Source organism: Cupressus sempervirens, chromosome 4, assembly GCF_028749045.1.
Source record: "Cupressus sempervirens isolate cs-2001-9-10 chromosome 4, ASM2874904v1, whole genome shotgun sequence".
Taxonomy (NCBI): Eukaryota; Viridiplantae; Streptophyta; class Pinopsida; order Cupressales; family Cupressaceae; genus Cupressus; species Cupressus sempervirens.
This window is the reverse complement of record NC_143121.1, coordinates 464441034-464460768: the sequence shown is the minus strand read 5'-3', so window position 1 is coordinate 464460768 and position 19735 is coordinate 464441034.

Here is a 19735-nt window from a genome sequence, read left to right as displayed (position 1 = left end):
TTTACTTGGGTTCTGATGTTCTAAGAGTTTGTGTCTCATGGGTTTTTGACTATGCTAGTGGTGATTTCGGAGTTTGGTTGAGCTATAATTTTCAGTTTGATTATGGATTCCTCTTGGTCATATTGCAAAGGATTTTGCAGGAGCCTGTGTTAATTGGTAGTAGTATAGTTCATGGCTACATTTGGGATCCAGGTGGATTGATTGGTTTATTATTCAGCCATTGCTTAAGGAAAAGCAATGTTTGGGAGGGGAGGACTTGTCATGTCCCCTTTTTAAATAATTAAAAAATAATAATCTTTGCTATGGTAGGCAGGCCCAAGAAAGGGAAGTTTCGAAAAAAGGGGGTTAATCTTTAGAAACCGTTAGACTAATAAATGAAAATCATTATTAAAATATGTTTCATTAACCTCTCTTGGATGTGAGTTATGGTTATGCCCTCTTTTAAGGGGTTTGGAGGCATTTTGGGCTCATTGGAGAACTTGATTTTTGCTCATTCTTTGTTATTTTTCAGAGGTTGCCAAACCTGTGGAGAAGGAGACCCAAGAACGGGAGTTTTCAGGTTTCCAAGAAGGATAAGGATGGAATTTTGAAGCCATTCCATGTGCATGCTCATACAGAGTTTGCCTTTGTGCTGAACAGTGCAAATTTGTGAGTTTTTGGGTGTGTTTTTTGTATGAGTTTGGTGTTTTCAGTTGAGTATTTCATATCAGTTTGGGTTGCTGCTGTATTTCCAAATTTAAGGTGTTAAAATAGAGCTAAATATATGTATTGGGACATGATTAAACTTCTGAGATAGATTATTAGTGTTTTTGTGGTATTTCTGGGCATTTTTGTGTTAATTTCGGGAGCCCGATGAGCATAGTTTTTGTCCTACATTTGAGAACTGTTGTGTAAAGGCTATACGGATCTGGAAATGTCATTTTGTTGGCTGTTATGCTGCTGAAATTTCTATAAAAATGTCCACTTTCAGATTTATTAATAATAGGTGAAGCTGTGAAGCTTTTGACACAATTTCTGGCATACCCGATTTGGGGTTTCTTGAGAAATTTGGTGGATCTTTGTGATATTAGTTGTTTGATCTTGAAAATCTGATTAGAGGTTGGAAATATTCATATAGAATCAAAAAAGGTACATTTCACCTTTCTCCTCATGTTATTTGTAAATTATTTGGTAGACATATTTTATAAATGTTATGTGGAAGAATATCATGGGTAGAGTTGGTAAATTTAAAACATGGGTATTTGCATTGAAAATTTATATGTTATGCATTCAACAACAACAAAAAATTACTTGAGAAAGAAAACACCTAGTTTCAAATCCATGAGGATACTTGTTGTAGATACCTATTTCCTTATGGAAAATGTATGGAGGAAGGAAATAAATCGTCCTCCAAAATATAGAGCAATAAATTAATAAAAATAATATTCTTACTATCTTGTGCATCAATAATAATAAGAGAATACCTTGACTTAAAGAAAGACTTAAACACAAATAAAATACCTAGTCCTAAATCATATAAAGAAAGGACTCTCATTAATCATGTGACCCTTGTATCATTATTTAGAAAATAGTGCAAAGAAAATATATAAAATAACCAAGACTATATTTATAAAAAGGTAGAGACCTACCTTATAACACTAGAAAGTAAGAAACCCACACACAATAATAAACTAATTTCAAATAAACAAAACAACACAAAAAATAACATAAAACTTCAAAAGCAATGTCCATGTTTTCCTATTATCCTCTTGGCGCATGGAACAAGGTAATCACGAGCTGTTTTGGGGTTGAAAAAATTCAGCAAGGACTCCCCACCTTTTGGCATCATTCCATAGGAAGAAGGGGTATAGTATTGTAAAATAAAAACATTAAAAGCTTTGGTGACAATCCCCCATCATCACCTAGGAATTTGGAACAAGCTCTACATGTTAGCTTTGGGCCTTGTAAAAAGTATTAATGGATGTGACACTTGTATTAATGCCAAGTTTGGAGAAAAGGAAAATTTACTTATTAGAAAGTTTATTTTTTATGTGGGAAGTAGTGAATGTCTTAGGTGGGAAGGGATAGGTGTAGATGGTAGGAAGGATTTACCTTGAAAAGGGTGTTGGTCGCCTATTCAGCTTAGGAAGTCATGTTGTAAGTTAGGAAATTATTATTAGCTTTGGGTTAAGTGTTAGTAGAGTTGTAGACACTTGGTGCAATTAAAATTAGTATAAAGTGGGAGCATGTAGCAAGTAAGCAATTAAAATTAGTATAAAGTGGGAGCATGTAGCAAGTAGGATTAAGGAAAAAGATTAGAGGATAAATAAGATAGGTTAGTTAAACTTGTTATGGTTAGTTACTGTCCTTTCTTTCATATAGGGATTAATAAAATATATTAATAATCAACAAGTTATGTGGAATAATAGGTAGTAATAATAAGGCAAGATAGATTAGTATTGGAATGTGATTTTAAATTAAAAGGATAAATAAATTGTGGAGTTTAGCAATGATATACTTTAATTTTTATGTTCTTTATGTCACATCATGTTAAATTCAAATTAATTAAATATATTGTTTTATTCTTTTCTTCTTGGGATATTGGTACCATTAAATAATTAATAATTAATTAATTAATTAATTGAAATAAAAATCAAATAAATATTTAATACTCAATTTAAATTCAAAATTAGATAAATAAATAAATAGACAATTAACCTTAAATTATAACCTAATAAATAACTAAAATACCTAATTAGTAATGTATTATATTGATCAAGATCAAAAGACGAGTAAGATGTAAGAAGTTCATTAAGGGGATATATATATATATATATATATATATATATATATGCAATAAAGTGGAAATGGAAGATAAATGGGAAAGGTATGTATGTGATAGGGTAACTTGTATTAAAAATATTTAGGACAATTATTAAATATTTTTGTGTTCGCGAACCCTAGAACCATTCCAACTACATTAAGATGAGAAATTAAACTTTACTTGCACATATAGTGTGTCTTAATTGGAGTATAGAAGATGAAAGGTATATAAGCATAACATCATTATAACTTAGTCTCACAATCATTGATAGACAAACCAAGTGACCTCTTCTAAGAAAACTTGTGGACCAGATTTTGAATTAAAAAAATTTTGTTACATCAACTAACCTCAATACTTCCAAACCCAATGATAGAATTAATAAATTACCAACATTCTCAAGGAAATAATTTTTTTAATTTGGACTACTCAACATTTAATAAAACATTTGTAACAAATATGGACATATACATAAGATCTATAGAATACTTTAAAAAAAAAATTGGTTATGTTTTGCCTCATAAATTTAGGGCATGACATTCTGGGATCAAAGCAATTGGTTACAACACTAGATCCTAACCCATTATTCTTAACTCATTAAAACTAAAACTTGTGTAGGATACCTACCATTACCTATAATGATTTTCAGAGGGCTAGAGGCCATAGAGGTGTATGAGTCACATATGGAGGGGTAGAATGTGGAATTTTTGAACCTCCACCTGAGTAGCCTCAAAATCTTAATCAACTCTTTACAGCCATTTAGAATCTTATTGGAGTGGTGTAGGAGAGGATGCCACCTCTAATCCCATGGCCAAAATAGCAAGGAATGAGGGATCATAGAGTAGATAATAGGGAAAGAAGCATGAGTGCCCCACCTTGAGATGTAGAGGGACAAGGTGGCCAGGAAGAGGCCTCAATTCATCAAATTGTACCACCACTAGTCATAGAGCCACCTATAGTAGCAAGGGCACCTAGGGACATAGGGAATGAGATTATAGATTTGATCCAACTCAAGCCACCTCTTTTCACTAGAGCCATGAATGGTACATAGGTAGAGGCATGGTTACAGAGTTTAGAGAGGTGCTTCAGGTTGTGGCCATATGGTAGCAATCTGAAGGCCCAAATTTCCATCCACTTACTACAAGTCAATGTTTCCAATTGGTGGAAACATGAGGAGACCATAGGAAGATTCAAAGTAGACACACTTACTTGGGAAGCATTTGTAGCCAGGTTTAGAGACAGGTACCTTTCAGAGCATTTCAGACAGAGTCAGATTGAGGAGTCCATGACCTCCAACAGAGGGGTCTTACTGTAACACAATATGAGAGTAGATTCTTAGAGCTCCTTCCTTATGTTGAGTTCATGAAGGATGAGAAGCTATGAATCTATTGATTTACCAAGGGTCTTAACTTGTCTCTTTAGAATTCAGTATGCCTAGCTTTTCCAAGCACTTTCAGGGAGGTAGTTGAGACATCATTGGTTGCGAAAGATCTTTGCAAAAAATAGGAATCTTGAGATCAGTCTCACAACCAAAATTACTCCCAACATTTAGGACAACATAAAAACTCATGGAAGGGTAATTAGGGTCAACTAGTAGGGTCCTCTAAGGCTCTACAAGTTCAACGAAAGCCATAGTAGGATAATAGGTAGAAGTCAACACAGGGGTATCGGGGCTCTAAGCCTAACCAGTGATAGTCCTAGGGGTCCAAACAAGATTAGAGGCCACAAGCTCCATATGCATAGCTAGCTAGGACTCAAGAGTCCTCCTATGGTGGGTATAGTAGATCCAATAGGTTAGGTGGTCAACAATAGCCTAGGTCATAGGGCATTCAAATTTAGACTCGTGGGCCTTGTTATGCTTGTGGTGGTGTGGGACATATAGCCAGAGAGTGTCCTCAAGGACCAACAACCAATAATCAGCAAGGAGCCATTTTAGAGCCTATGGTAGGAGACATGGGTAGATCCCATAGGGTATTTGTAGTGGTTGATAACTACCAATCCAAGCATTAGGCTATAGTCATTGAGGCTACAAGTATAATCAAGGGTATTAAGGTTTCTATTTTGTTTGATTCTAGAGCTACCAATTCTTTTGTATCTCCTTTTATAGTGGAACATTATGGGCTAGTCGTAGCTAGGCAGAATGATAATTTGGAAGTTGAATTGGTATGTGGGGATAAGGTGCTAGTTAATTCCTTTATTCATGATTGTCATATTCAAATTGGAGACTTGAGTATGACTAAAAATCTTTGAGTTACCTCCCTAGGATTGTATGATGTAGTCCTTGGTATGGATTGGCTATGTGCACATAATGCTAAGATGGACTGTAGACAAAAGGAGGTTGAGTGTCTTGATGATTGTGGCACTCCTATGGCGATTTCATGGGTGCAAAAGCCAATGTCCCTTCATATGATCTTTGCCATGCAACTTAAGCAGTGTCCATGAAAGTAACATTCATAAGATCACTTTCCATACTAGGTATGGTCACTACGAGTTTACAGTGGTACCGTTTGGTCTTACAAATGCCCCAACTATTTTCATGAGCCTTATGAACAGGGTTTTTCATACATCTCTGGATAAGTTTCTAGTAGTGTTCCTTGATGATATATTGATATAATCACGTGATGAGAAGGAAAATGAAGAACACTTGAGGTAGGTATTGCAATGCTTAAGGGAAGATTAGTTATATGGCAGTTTTTCTAAGTGTGCCTTCTTCAGGAAGGAAGTGCATTATTTATGTCATGATATTAGGAGATGGGATTGCAGTAGATCCATCCAAGATCCAAGCAATCATGGAATGGCTAGGACCGACTGATGTTTCAAAAGGCAGAAGCTTCATGGGATTAGTAGGTTATTATTAGGTAGTTTGTGGCAAGATTCTCTAGAGTAGCTCACCTCGTTACATCCTTGAAAAGGAAAGGGAAGGAGTTTGAATGGATAGATAAGTGTGAGAAGGCCTTCCAAGAACTCAAGAAGGCACTCACTAGTGCACTAATCCTAGCAATACCTGACCCTTCATCAAATTTTGTAGTATACGCAGATGCTTTGTTGGATGGTGTTGGAGCCATTCTCATGCATAATGGTCATATCATAGCATATGAGTCTAGGAAACTTAAGACTCATGAGGTCAACTATCCCACCCATGATTTTGAGCTTGCAATAGTAGTTCATGCCTTGGAAAGATGGCGCCACTTTCTTCTAGGACATCACTTTGAGCTTCATTCAGATCACCAAAATTTGCAATCTATTTCCACGGCCAAATCTAAATTCTCGATAGTGGAGATAGATGGAGTTCCTATGTGAATATGATTTTGATGTACATTACATAACATTAAGGGAAAGAAAAATGTAGCCACAAATTCCTTGAGTAGGAGACATCATGAGATATCTTCTATGATTATTGAGACAAATTTGAGAGAGTGCATACTGCACCATCTTCCCAAAGATGTATTTTATATAGAAATTTGTTAGTTAGTTCAAGAGACCCATAGAGGGAAGATTTTCTAATTTTTCATTGGGTCTAGATGGATTACTATGCCATAAGGGCACATTTATGTACCATCCTTGGGTGACCTATTTGAGTTCATCATTTTGAAGGCACACAGAGCACCTTATTAGTATATCCAGGTGTCGAGAAACTTCATGCATATTTAAGGTAGTCATATCATTGGCTAGGAATGAGAATACAGATTGCTAACATCATAACCAAATGCCTAGAGTGTCAGAGAGTCAAGGTAGAGCATGGACATCTAGGTGGACTTTTGTAGCCACATGAGATACCTGAGTGGAAGTGGGACACTATCTCTATGGACTTCATTGTTGGACTTTTGATGTCTTCTTGTCATCATGATGCCATCATGGTGATGGTGGATACTTTGACCAAAGTTTCCCACTTCTCACCTATTCACACTACCTTCATAGCACCCACAATGGCATAGGTATTCTTGCGAGATATTTTTAGATTCCATGGCATTCCTTGTAAGATAATATCTAATAGAGACTCCTTATTTACCTCCTCATTTGGAGGGAATTATAGATATCACTGGGTACTAAGCTCAACTTTAACACAACCTACCATCCTCAGATAGATGGGCAAATAGAGAGAGTTAACTAGGTTCTAGAGGATATGTTGTGGATGTATGTGATGGAGCACCAATCCAAGTGGGAAGAGTACCTCCACCTTGTATAATTTTCCTACAAACATGGCCATCACACTTCCATAGGCATGCCACCCTATCAAGTCTTGTATGGTAGGCCTTTCAGGATGTCCCTAAGTTGGGATAGGATTGAGGATATGATATCTATAGGGCTGCAGTTAGGCAAGGACATGGAGCATCAAGTGGTATTGATTAGACAACACCTTAGACAAGCCCAAGATAGACAGACGAAATATGCAGATGCAAAGAGGGTGAATAGAGAGTACATGGTTGGTGAGAGACTATTTCTAAGAGTGTGACCACATAAGATCCTAGTCCATTTTGGAAAAGGCTCTAAGCTAGTACCTTGCTTTGTGGGTCTTTTTGAGATTTTGGAGCAGATAGGACTAGTTGCTTATCATTTAGCCCTACTACCTAGCTTATCGTACATTCATGATGTATTTCATGTATCTGTATTAAGAAAGTATATTTATGATGAGTCTCACATCATAGATTGTAGGTGTAGTTAGATGGACAGATAGCATTGGAGCCCATTCACATTTTGTCTTGATAAACCCTCACATTTTGAGGCAGAGAGCTAGACCAAGTTAGGGTCCAATGGGAATGTTATGATGAGGTCATGGCTTCATGGGAAGATGTAACTCAGATGAAGACTCAGTACCCTTATAATTTTTATGAACTCCAAGAGGAAGTTCATGCCTAGAGGGGGGGATATGAGGCCTCAACTCAACTTGTTATAGCATAGATATTTTTATTTACATTTTGATATCCAAGACCTTGATATTTTGATAGCTATTCAAGACTTAGATGGATAGTGGATTATTTTATCTATTGATTTTGATACTTCAGTAGTGTTTTACATTATGATATGCACTAAGAACCTATTATTGTGTATGAAATGATCAAACAATTATGGATGCAGTTTTATGACATGATACTATTAGATTTTGATGCGATGCAAAATGTTAATTTGATTATGATGATTTATGATATGTAGATGAATGATTATGATATGCAAATAAATGTTAATTTGATTATGATGACTTATGATATGCAAATTTTGATATTTTAACATTTCAAATGAACTATTTGAAATAACTAGGGAAGGAAATTGAATTTGAATTATGAAATTATATGCGTTTATGATATATATATTTTATACAACCTTGTTGGACTACTGATGCTTGAATTTAATGTGCAGAAAGTGGAACCATGGAAATTCATGAGGGAAACAAGTTCCAAATCTTGGCGAACACAGTTTAACCAAGGTGAATCTTTGGAAGATTCAAAAGCCTCATTGTGAAAGTATTTGTCTTCATATATGTGAGTTTTCTTGCATGTGGAAATTTTTAATCATAGAGATGCATTAGGAGCATGTCATAGTGATGTGGAATGTATTTTTATGCGTCACTTGATAATTGTGAACTTTGTGTGTAATTGACATGTCATTTAGGGTTTTGAACATGGTGGCAATTTACCCTAAAACTAATTACCTTGTTAATGAGTAAGTAAACCCACTTGACAAGGGGTAGGATGGGTCACAATCAAAGGAAATTCGAATTTAGAAATGGCTAGGGTTTTGAAGGGTCATTAGGTGGTCCCAAGGTGTCTTTTATGTTAAAATAAGTTATCCATATGATAGTATATCAAGTTAGGGACCTAATTTTGACCATGTGAGTGCCTAGACAACCTAGGGCGTCCCTTTACCCATGCATTCTTCCATAAATTCGAATTTTCAATTGTCACATGTGTTTTCTCCCATGTTCCCACTAAGTCAAATGTAGCAAATTTAGAGGAGACAAATTTATAAGGAGAAGTAGCTTAGTGTCTTTACCAAAATAGTTATTGAGAAAGCTTTATTAGAGATTTTTGGACAAATTAGTGGGTTGTTCACCCACTCTCTAAGTTTAGAGATGGTTAGGTTTGGAGGGAGATTAAGGGAGCTCTACTACAACTATCATTTCCTTTAGCTTGGACCAAGGTTGGTGCTTCAAACCATGCTTCATTTCTTTCATTTAGTATTGCAAAAAAAATCTGCAAGTACGGAGGATTATCAATGGATTGTGCATTGTATTGTGAATCTTTGCATTGTGGGTTTTGGTGTTGTGTTGTGACAATGTCAATGTGTATTGTGTTCTTGAAGATTTCTTGGTTTTTCTTCCTTCTTGATTTTATTGTTTGAATTTGAGTGTTGAATATGATCATGGGCATGAAGTCTTCACTCACCCTTGGAAGTGAAGAGAAGCCTTGGGTGAAGGGCTTAGTTGGGCTCAACATTGTAGTCGAGAAGATTTACCTCATGATGAGGAGTTATTTTCTTTCATGGAGTATGGGCTCCATTGAAGTCATATACCTTTGTTTTTTTGGGAGACACAAGGGATTTGTGTCTATGAAGAAGGAGATTTTATGATGGCCTTGAGGGGCACATGCAATTTCAATATGATGTTTTATGTTGGTTATGGAATCTCCTCTCTGAAGAGCCCACCTTTACCCAATGTGAAATGATTCCAATGGTGAATCAATGTGCAAGCCATGGGAAAGATTTATTTTGTGTTATGTGTTGTGTTCATGCAATGACAAGTGATTTATGTGTATAACCCATTTGGATCTTGTTTCCCTTGCTTAGTGGGTGGCTTCATAGAAGCTTAGGATGGGAGATGAGCCTCCATGATTCCTAGTTTGTGTGTATGTGTAGGTTTTGTGAAGATGGGTTCATTTAAGGTGTTAGGGTTTTCATTCTTGACAAAGTTGAAAAGAACCAAGTGTGTAAGAGAGACAAATGTGCCATGTCCTCTCAAATGTATTGTGATATCAAGCTCCCTTGTGATTTAATTGAGATTTAAAATAGATTTGTATCATTTTTTATCATCTAAAATTGTGGAAGGAATGATTGAGAAGTTATATATATAATTCACTTGTAAGGAAATATTCATTGAGATTTTTGATGTATTATGAAGAAGTTATGCATTAGACCTTTCTCCTCATGTTATTTGTCAATTATTTGGTAGACATATTTCATAAATGTTAAGTGGAAGAATATCATGGGTAGAGTTGGTAAATTTAAAACATGGGTGTTTACATTACAAATTTATATGTTATGCATTCAATAACATTGAAGAAAATCATCATGTCTGATATATCATTGTATATCATGATTATTAATTTAATTGGATTTCAAGTTCAAAACAAATTTCTAGATAGATAGCACCATTCTATCATCAAATATATTCACTTAAATTCTTTGGTAGGACAAACAATAGAAAAATATAAGTTGAGAAATAAAACACCTAGTTTCAAATCCATGAGGAGACTTGTTGTAGGTACATATTTCCTCTCTGGAAAATGTATGGAGGAAGGAAATAAATCCTCCTCCAAAATACAGAGCAATAAATTAATAAAAAGAATATTCTTAGTATCTTGTGCATCAATAATAATAAGAGAATACCTTGACTTAATGAAAGACTCAAACACAAATAAAATACCTAGTCCTAAATCATATAAAGAAAGGACTCCCATTAATCCCGTGACCCTTGTGTCACTATTTGGAAAACAATGCAAAGAAAATATATAAAATAACCAAGACTATAATTATAAAAGGGTAGAAACCTACCTTATAAAAATAGAAAGTAAGAAACCCCCACACAATAATAAACTAATTTCAAATAAACAAAATAGCACAAAAAAAGAAGAAAAAAACGTAAAACTTCAAAAGCAACATCCATATTTCCTATCATCCTCTTGGCACATGAAACATGGTAATCATGGGCTATTTTGGGGTTGACAAAAGTTAGCAAGGACTCCCCACTTTTTTGGTGCCATTCCATAGGAAGAAGGGGTAAAGTATTGTAAAAGAAAAAAATTAAAAGCTTTGGTGAAAATTCCCCATCACCACCTAGGAAGTTGGAACAAGCTCTAGGCGTTAGCTTTGGGCCTTGTAAAAAGTGTTAATCGATGTGACACTTGTATTAACACCATGTTTGGGGAAAAGGAAAATATTCTTGTTAGAAAGTTTAGTTGTTATGTGGGAAGTAGTGAATGTCTTAGGTGGGAAGGGATAGGTGTAGGTGGTAGGTAGGATTTACTTTGAAAAGGGTTTTGGTTGCCTATTCAGCTTAGGAAGTCATGTTGTAATTTAGGAAATTATTATTAGCTTTGGGTTAAGTGTTAGTAGAGTTGTAGACACTTGGTGCAATTAAAATTAGTATAAAGTGGGAGCATGTAGCAAGTAGGATTAAGGAAAAAGATTAGAGGATAAATAAGATAGGTTAGTTAAACTTATTATGGTTAGTTACTGTCCTTTCTTTCATAGAGGGATTAATAAAATATATTAATGATCAGCAAGTTATGTGGAATAATAGGTAGTAATAATAAGGTAAGATAGATTAGTTGAGGAATGTGATTTTAAATTAAAAGGATAAATAAATTGTGGAGGTTAGCAATGATATACTTTAATGTTTATGTCCTTTATGTCACATCATGTTAAATTCAAATTAATTAAATATATTATTTTATTCTTTTCTTCTTGGAATATTCATAACATTAAATAATTAATAATTAATTAATTAATTAATTGAAATAAAAATCAAATAAATATTTAATACTTAATTTTAAATCAAAATCATATAAATAAATAAATGGATAATTAACCTTAAATTATAACCTAATAAATAACTAAAATACCTAATTAGTAATGTATTACATTGATCAAGGTTGGAAGAGGGGTAAGATGTAAGAAGTTCATTAAGGCGATATATATATATATATATATATATATATATATATATATATATATATATATATATATATATATATATATATATATATATATATATATATATATATATATATATATATATATATATATATATATATATATATATATATATATATATATATATAATAAAGTGGAAATGGAAGATAAATGGGAAAGTTATGTATGTGCTAGGGTAACTTGTATTCAAAACATTTAGGACAATTATTAAACATTACCATGTTTGGGAACCTTAGAACCATTACAACTACATTAAGACAAGAAAAAGAACTTTACTTGCACATACAGAGTGTCTTAATTGGAGTATAGAAGATGAAAGGTATATAACCATAACATCATTATAACTTAGTCTTGCAATGATTGATAGACAAACTAGGTGACCTCTCATAAGAAAAATTGTGGTCCAGATATTGAATGGAACAAATTTTGTTACATCAACTAACCTCAACACTTCCAAACCTAATGATAGAATTAATAAATTACAAACATTCTTGAGGAAATAAAAATTGTTATCTAGACTACTCACCATTCAATAGAATGTTTGTAACAAGTATGGGCCTATACATAAGATCTATAGAATACTTTAAAAAAAATTGGTTGTGTTTTGCCTCGTAAATTTAGGGCATGACACAAGTTGTTATTATGGCCACTATTTATTCTACAATTTATATGCCACAAAATTTTGAATGTTGCAAGTTCCTAGTAGAACAACTTTTGATCCATGCATTCAAGCTCTCTCAACCTGAGTTCTTGTGTGAACTTTTTTATCCCAATTCCCCTTGGTACCAAGACATATGTGACTAAAAACATACCTAGATCCTATCTCCTAACTTATCCAAGAATGAATGATGAGACTTTATCCATCAACCTGCTAGATACATCATTGTTGGTGATTCCCTTTATAAGAGATCTTTTGACCAAAATCTTCTTAGATGCCTTGATTTGCAAGAAGAAAAAATTGTCTTACACAAGGTACACAAAGGTATCTGTGGATACCATTTCAATGGTTTTAGTCTTGCGAAGAAGGTAGTAAGAGCTAGATATTATTGGCCCACCATGGAACAAGATGCTCATAAATTTTCCAAAACATGTCATAAGTGCCAGATACATAGTAACCTAATTTATGCACTAGTGCAAGAACTTCAACCAATCATTTCTCCATGGTATTTTTAATAGTGGGCATTTGATCTTATCAGAGCTATTACTCCTCCTTCCTATAATGGCCATAAGTTTATTCACAATAACTAAATACTTTACCAATTGGGTTAAAATCATCCCTCTTGATTTTCTACTAGAAAGAATATTTCAAGGTTTATCCTAAATTATATCATATGCCACTATGGAGTCCCACTTTCCATTATTACTAATCATGGTAGTTCATTTCAAAATAATGATATTGAAAAGCTATGCAAAAAATACAATATCTACCATAGATACTCTAGTATTTACCATCCACAGGGTAATAGCCAAGAAGAAGCATCTAATAAGACCATTGTCAAGATCCTCTAAAAGATTTTTAACGACTCTGGTCAAGAATAACACTTGCATTTAAATGAAACCCATTGAGGGCCTACAAAACAAGTGTATAAGTCCAAATAGCATGAAATCATACTTTCTAGTCTATTTTACTAAAGCCATCCTTCCTACTAAGATTAAAATTCCATCATCGAGAGTACCCTTACAAGACATTGTTGATGGTGAGAACTACAAAGTATCTAGAATACATGAACTTGAAATGCTAAATGAGCAAAGATGAGTTTCCTTAACACATTTACAATCTTACAAAATTGACCCAAGAGGAGCTATAATAAGAATGTCTGAGGTTGTCACTTTGAGGTCAATGGTCTAGTCTTGAAGATGAACTATAAGACCATAAACATAGAAAGAAACTAGAAAAAATTGAACTTAACTGGGAAGGTGGTCACTACAACATCTAGGTCTAGAGTATATCATCTTGCAACTCAAGAGGGTGAACCGCTACTTGTATCCATCAATATTATGCATCTCCACAAGTATTATACTTGATTTTGTCCAAAAGTTTTGAAAAAAATATTTTTAAAAAGAAGAAGAAAAATTCCTAAAAATATATCAAAAAAATGGAAAAAAATCCTAAAATTAAATATCTCTAGTCAAGATCCTTGAAAATATTGTTAATGAATTTGGTCAAGATTGGCACTTGCAATTAAATCCTACCTTTTGGGCCTACAAAAAAAGTGTACAGGTCCCATTGGCTTGACACCATACTCTCTAGTCTATGAAACTAAGGCCATCTTTTCTACTAGGACTAGAATTCCATCATTGAGAGTATCCCTGCAAGACATTGTTGATGGTGAGAACTACAAAGTGTCTAGACTACATAAACTTGAAATGCTAAATGAGCAAAGGTTAACTGCCTTAACACATATACAATCTTACCAAAACTAACTCAGGAGGAGCTATAATAAGAAAGACTGAGGTTGTCACTTTGAGGTCAGTGATTTGGTCTTGAAGATGAGCTATAAGACCCAACAACATAGAGAGAAACTAGAGAAATTTGAACCTAACTAGGAAGGACCCTATGTAGTCACTACAACATTTGAGTCAAAAGTATATTATCTCACAACTTAGGAGGGTGAACCTTGCTTGTATCCATCAAAAATATACATCTCCACAAGTATTATACTTGATTCTATCTAAAATTCCTAAGAAAAATATTTAAAAAATAAGAATCAAAAGTTCTAAAAAACATATCAACAAAATGGCAAAAGTCCTGAAATTAAATATCTCTAGTCAAGATTCTTTGAAAGACTATTAATGACTTTGGTCAAGACTGACACTTCGAATTAAATCAAAGTCTTTGGGCCTACAAAACAAGTGTATAGGTCCCATTGGCACAGTACCATACTCTCTAGTCTATGGCCTTGAGGTCATCCTTCCTATTGAGATTAAAATTCCATCATTGAGAGTATCCCTGCAAGATATTGTTGATGGTGAGAACTAAAAAGTATCTAGACTACATGAACTTGAAATGTTAAATAAGTGAAGGTGAGTTTCCTTAACACATTTTTAATCTTACCAAAATGAACTCAAGAAGAGATATAACAAGAAATTTTGAGGTTGTCACTTTGAGGTCAACGATCTTTTCTTCAAGATGAACTATGAGAACCAAAAAAATAGAGAGAAACTAGACAAATTTGAACCTAACTAATAAGGGCCCTATGCAATCACTACATTATCTAGGTTTGGAGTATATCATCTCATAACTCAGAAGGGCAAACCACTACCTGTATCCATAAACAATATGTATCTCCACAAGTATTATGTTTGATTTTATCTAAATGTCTTGATAGAAAATTTTAAAAATAGAATCAAAAGTCCTAAAAAAAATCAACAAATTGGATAAAATTCCTCAAAAAAAAAAAAAAAACAAAAACAAAAAAAGCCACAAAAAATGGATGCCCTAATGAAAACTTGGCAAATAGGAAATTTGGGCAAGTACCATGGTGGAAACTTGAAAAACATGTGTCATTTATAATTAGTTCTTTCTCCTCCATCTATCGAGATTCCATCTAGTTTGTCACCCCTTTTCATGCCCTGATCACATCCTTCATACTGCAAGACATCCCTAGTCCTTGATAATGACCTAGAAACTATTTAATACGTCTTGTTATCTTACCCAAGTGTCACCAATTTTTACATACTTCATCCTTGGCCTTTGTACATAGCTTGTGTCTTGTTTAGAGGCATATTACCTATAAAGTGCACATGTTTAAAATTGAACCAAGGGTATGTCCCTAAGCACATGTTATCCAGTAAACTTATCACATATCAGGTTTAAGTTAATACTTGGGTTGATCTTAAAAACCCCTAAAAATTCAGATATGATCTTGAGAAAAGACCTAAACATCATATAATATCCTCAAAAAAATCCCTATAACTCATAAAAAGTCTTAAAAAACCATTAAAAGTCCTAAAATAAACCCTCAAAATCATAAAATGTGCTAAAAAAATTTGCAACACAAAACATCAAATATCCTAAAAAATCCTTAAAAAAAAACCCACCAAAAATTTACAATAAACCTTGTCAGTAACCACTATGGATAATCACCCTTTTGCTTAAGCACTTACACATTTGTAGACCAAAACTCAAAGCATTGCACTTCAACAAAAATCATACCTTAAAATATCCTGTAAGAAACATGAACCAAAAATCAATTCCACTTGCCCCTGTGATCCTATCAGCCAAACCAAAAATTAAACCTACCACATAATTGATTTTATAAACACTATCTAAAAACCAAAAATACATGAACAAGTTATAATGGATGAGAATAGCTAGTGGCTAACATTGTTTAGTGATTGCTTATTTTTTTTGTTACTTTTTATTTGATTGTGTTCATATGCCACTCATTGATACAAACTGATCTATGAGAGTGGTTGAGATGGTTCATGGTCATCTTTTTATTTTTTGTCTAGTGAATTTCCCTTTGAGAATCTAGGGCATGTATATATGCCTCAAGAGGGATAAGGTCATTCTTTGTCTACATCATTCTTGTTTATACAAAAGTCTTGCATTTGTGCTTTGGCCCTTTTCTGTTTTCCATATCAAAATAAAGCTCCTTTGACATATAGTGTACTTTATGAAAGTAAAAAAGTCCCCACCTCATACTAACTAGTCCTCATCCATGTCTTCTATCTTCTAACATCCCTCTCATCTACTACCACCATGGACTAGTACTTTGATACACCAAAAACATCATCATATTGCATTCCCGCATATGTCAAAAATCCAAAAAGCCTAAAACAATACACATATATACATGGCATTTGCATCATTTTTCATTTTATTTGTATTCATTTTATGAGAAAAGAATGTGGAAAAAAGAAAAAAAAGATATCATTTTCTAAGCATAAGATGTGATAAACCAAAGCATGATGTCATCATATAAAGTCCACATCAAAAAACATAAATACATCCATAATAAGCATATGTGTATTAAATCTCATATAGTCATCATAACATAGGTGCATATCATAAATGTTTCAAACAACTATCATAGTACATGATAATGGTTTACATCAATAATAACCACTCATAGGTGTGAACCATGTAATAGCATATCAAAACTAAAAAATCCCCTCTACATAAGAGCATGTCTATGTCAACATATGTTGTCTCTAGCTATAGGGCCTCTTCCTAGCCTTAATGATGACCCTTGCTAGTCTATGGTGGTCTCATCACTCCTATCACTCCTTCACTACTTTGAGTCCTCTATGTCCATCTCATGATGTCCTAGTATCTCTCTACACTTTGCTCCTAAGGAACTACCATTTCATAATGAGACCTTCAATACTATGCCTCTCTATGTGCCTCACCCACCATCCTAGATGCCTCCCAAATAGCTACATCCCTAATAGTACTGATGATGTCTCAGGACTCTTTCACTTCTTTGTGTACCCCATGTACTATTATATCCCTCTCTACTATAGCTTGATCACACTCAACCCTCAACTACTCAATCTCTACTATAAAAGCTACTCACTCTCAGTCCTAGGATGTCTCACACTCCTTTAACTCACTTTGAAGCCCTCTAAACACCTTCTTCATCCAAACCTATGGCCCTCTATGACTATTTTGTGTTGTCACTAGATCTCCTCTAGGGCATGTAAAGGATCCTCATCTATATCTATTCTTGTGGCATCCACACCTATGTCCTCATCCCTATTGAACTCACTCTCATCCCCATTATCTCCACACCCATTTTCTTCACCCTCCTCATCATCATCTCCACCCCCACTATCTCCACCCTCCTCCACATCATCTCCACCCTCATCATTAACCAAATGCATCTATAAAATTTATCTATATAACCAAATGCCCAATGATGGTATGCCCAATCAAGTTCCACTCCTATCGACATTATGGTAGGTGGATCTCATCATCCTTCCACTTAGGGAAATATCTATGTGGCCTCCATATGAATTGTGTTAGGGTGTCTAGCTGATTTCTAAGTATAATATATATCCCAATGATCTCTATGTTAGTTCTCCTCCATAGATATATGCATATGGAATGTCCTCTATTAGCTATCTCTCTATTATAGTCTTGAATGCTGCTATGTGCTCATATGGCCAAATCTATAGTAATGCGACCTCATACTTGAAGGACAACCCTCCTATATAGGAAATTTGGTGGAGGTGATAATAGAACATCCCTAACATGTACGACCCCCATAAAAAAATTGTCTCATCCATCACCATCCACTCCAAGGCCCTGCCCCATCCCACTAGAAACCCATGCCCTCTCCTATCTAGAATCAACAATCCACCCACCACACAAAATATCACTACTATAAGGTGCTTGTGTTGAGCTACTAGCACCTCCCATGTAATCTCATAATCTCAGATACCTATCTCCTCATCCCCACATATGAATAGTTGATGTACCATAACCTGGCCTATTGTGGGGTCATACACTACCAACTCCCTATGAATAGGAATTTGAAGGATGCATAGTAGCCTCCCTAGTAGGTAGGTGGAAGGAATTCATCTCCAAGTGTCATCTCTTTGTCATCACCCTCACCAAACCCACATTCCCCCTAATCTCAAGCATAAACATAATGTGATATAACTTGAGTCTGACTAGTATCTCCTACTTGATGATAGTCATCCTATGATGTAATGATAGACTTAGTGTCCTATGTCCCATCATACTCAACAAGGATAGAAACTCCTACATGATCATATACCTTGTGTCAACTTTCTATGGCTTTCTATGTAAGTTTGACTACATTTGACTAGGTTTGACCTAGTTGACCTACATTTTGACAACTTCCTAGTGTTTTGAGCCTACAAACAAAATTTGGGCCCTTTTTGAGTTCATTTTCCTTATTTTTCAACTTTGATAACCTAAGTGTACAGTTTAGCTTACCAACTACACCCATGGAACAATTGGTCATGCCAGCTATGCCCATGGCATAGTTGGTGATGCCAATTGTGACCTAGGTGCACTTGGGGTAGTCTAGCACCTAAAACTTCTCTTGGGACCCTATTTGATCCCTATCTGACCTAGAAAAGTGTGAAATGCTTAAAATACACAAAGAGGCTTTTATGTACTTACCGGCAGTTTTATGTCTACCTATTGTGGGTAGCTATGAACTCATTCTTCATGGTGACACTCCCTTGGTAGCCTATCCATCTTCCTTGCTCTAGAGCTCTTTTCTTATAAATGAGAGGGTAAAAATGACCCCCAAACCCCTCTCCAAGCCCTTTTATAGCTCTTTTTGTTGCCTATATGGATGTAAAAGAGGCCCCTTTTTTCTTGGTCATGATGCTTTTGCACTTCAAATCCCATATCTTTTGTGTTTGAGCTTTGATTCTTGATCTATTAGTTGCAATGGACTCATCTCTTTATTGTTGACAAATTGATCTATCATATGCCTTTTTTGGTCAATTTCTCAAGGGGTCACCCATATATACCTCCCCTATTAGGACATTTTTGTTTATCTTTTACATAATTTATTCTTTGACACAACACTCTAAATCATATTGTATCAAATAGGGGGAAAATGTAGATGCTAAAAAATGGTTTGTGTCTACTATTTGATCACATTTCCATACTAATATGTCCAATTTTCTCATTTTTCTAATTCCAATATTTTGGCCAACTTGATCATCATTCAAGCATATTTTGACATGTTCTTCATATTTACACATCCTTTTCAAATTAATTGCAAATCATTTCAAAATTGGTTCCTATTTTATCTAAACATTCAGAACCAACTCTAAATCATTTCAACATCATCAAAATCTTATCTAATCAACTCTAAACCCTTTCAATGTCATTAGAGTTTCTTCTAACCAATCCTAGACCATTTTGAGTTAACCCTAATCAATCTAAAATATGTCAAACGTCCCTAATCAATCAATATTTATCCAGTCTTAGGCATTGTCATATCCCTCAGTGCCTTTTCAATCTATCAAATCTAACCTTAGCACTATCATATCCCTTGGTGCTAGGTCAACCTTTAA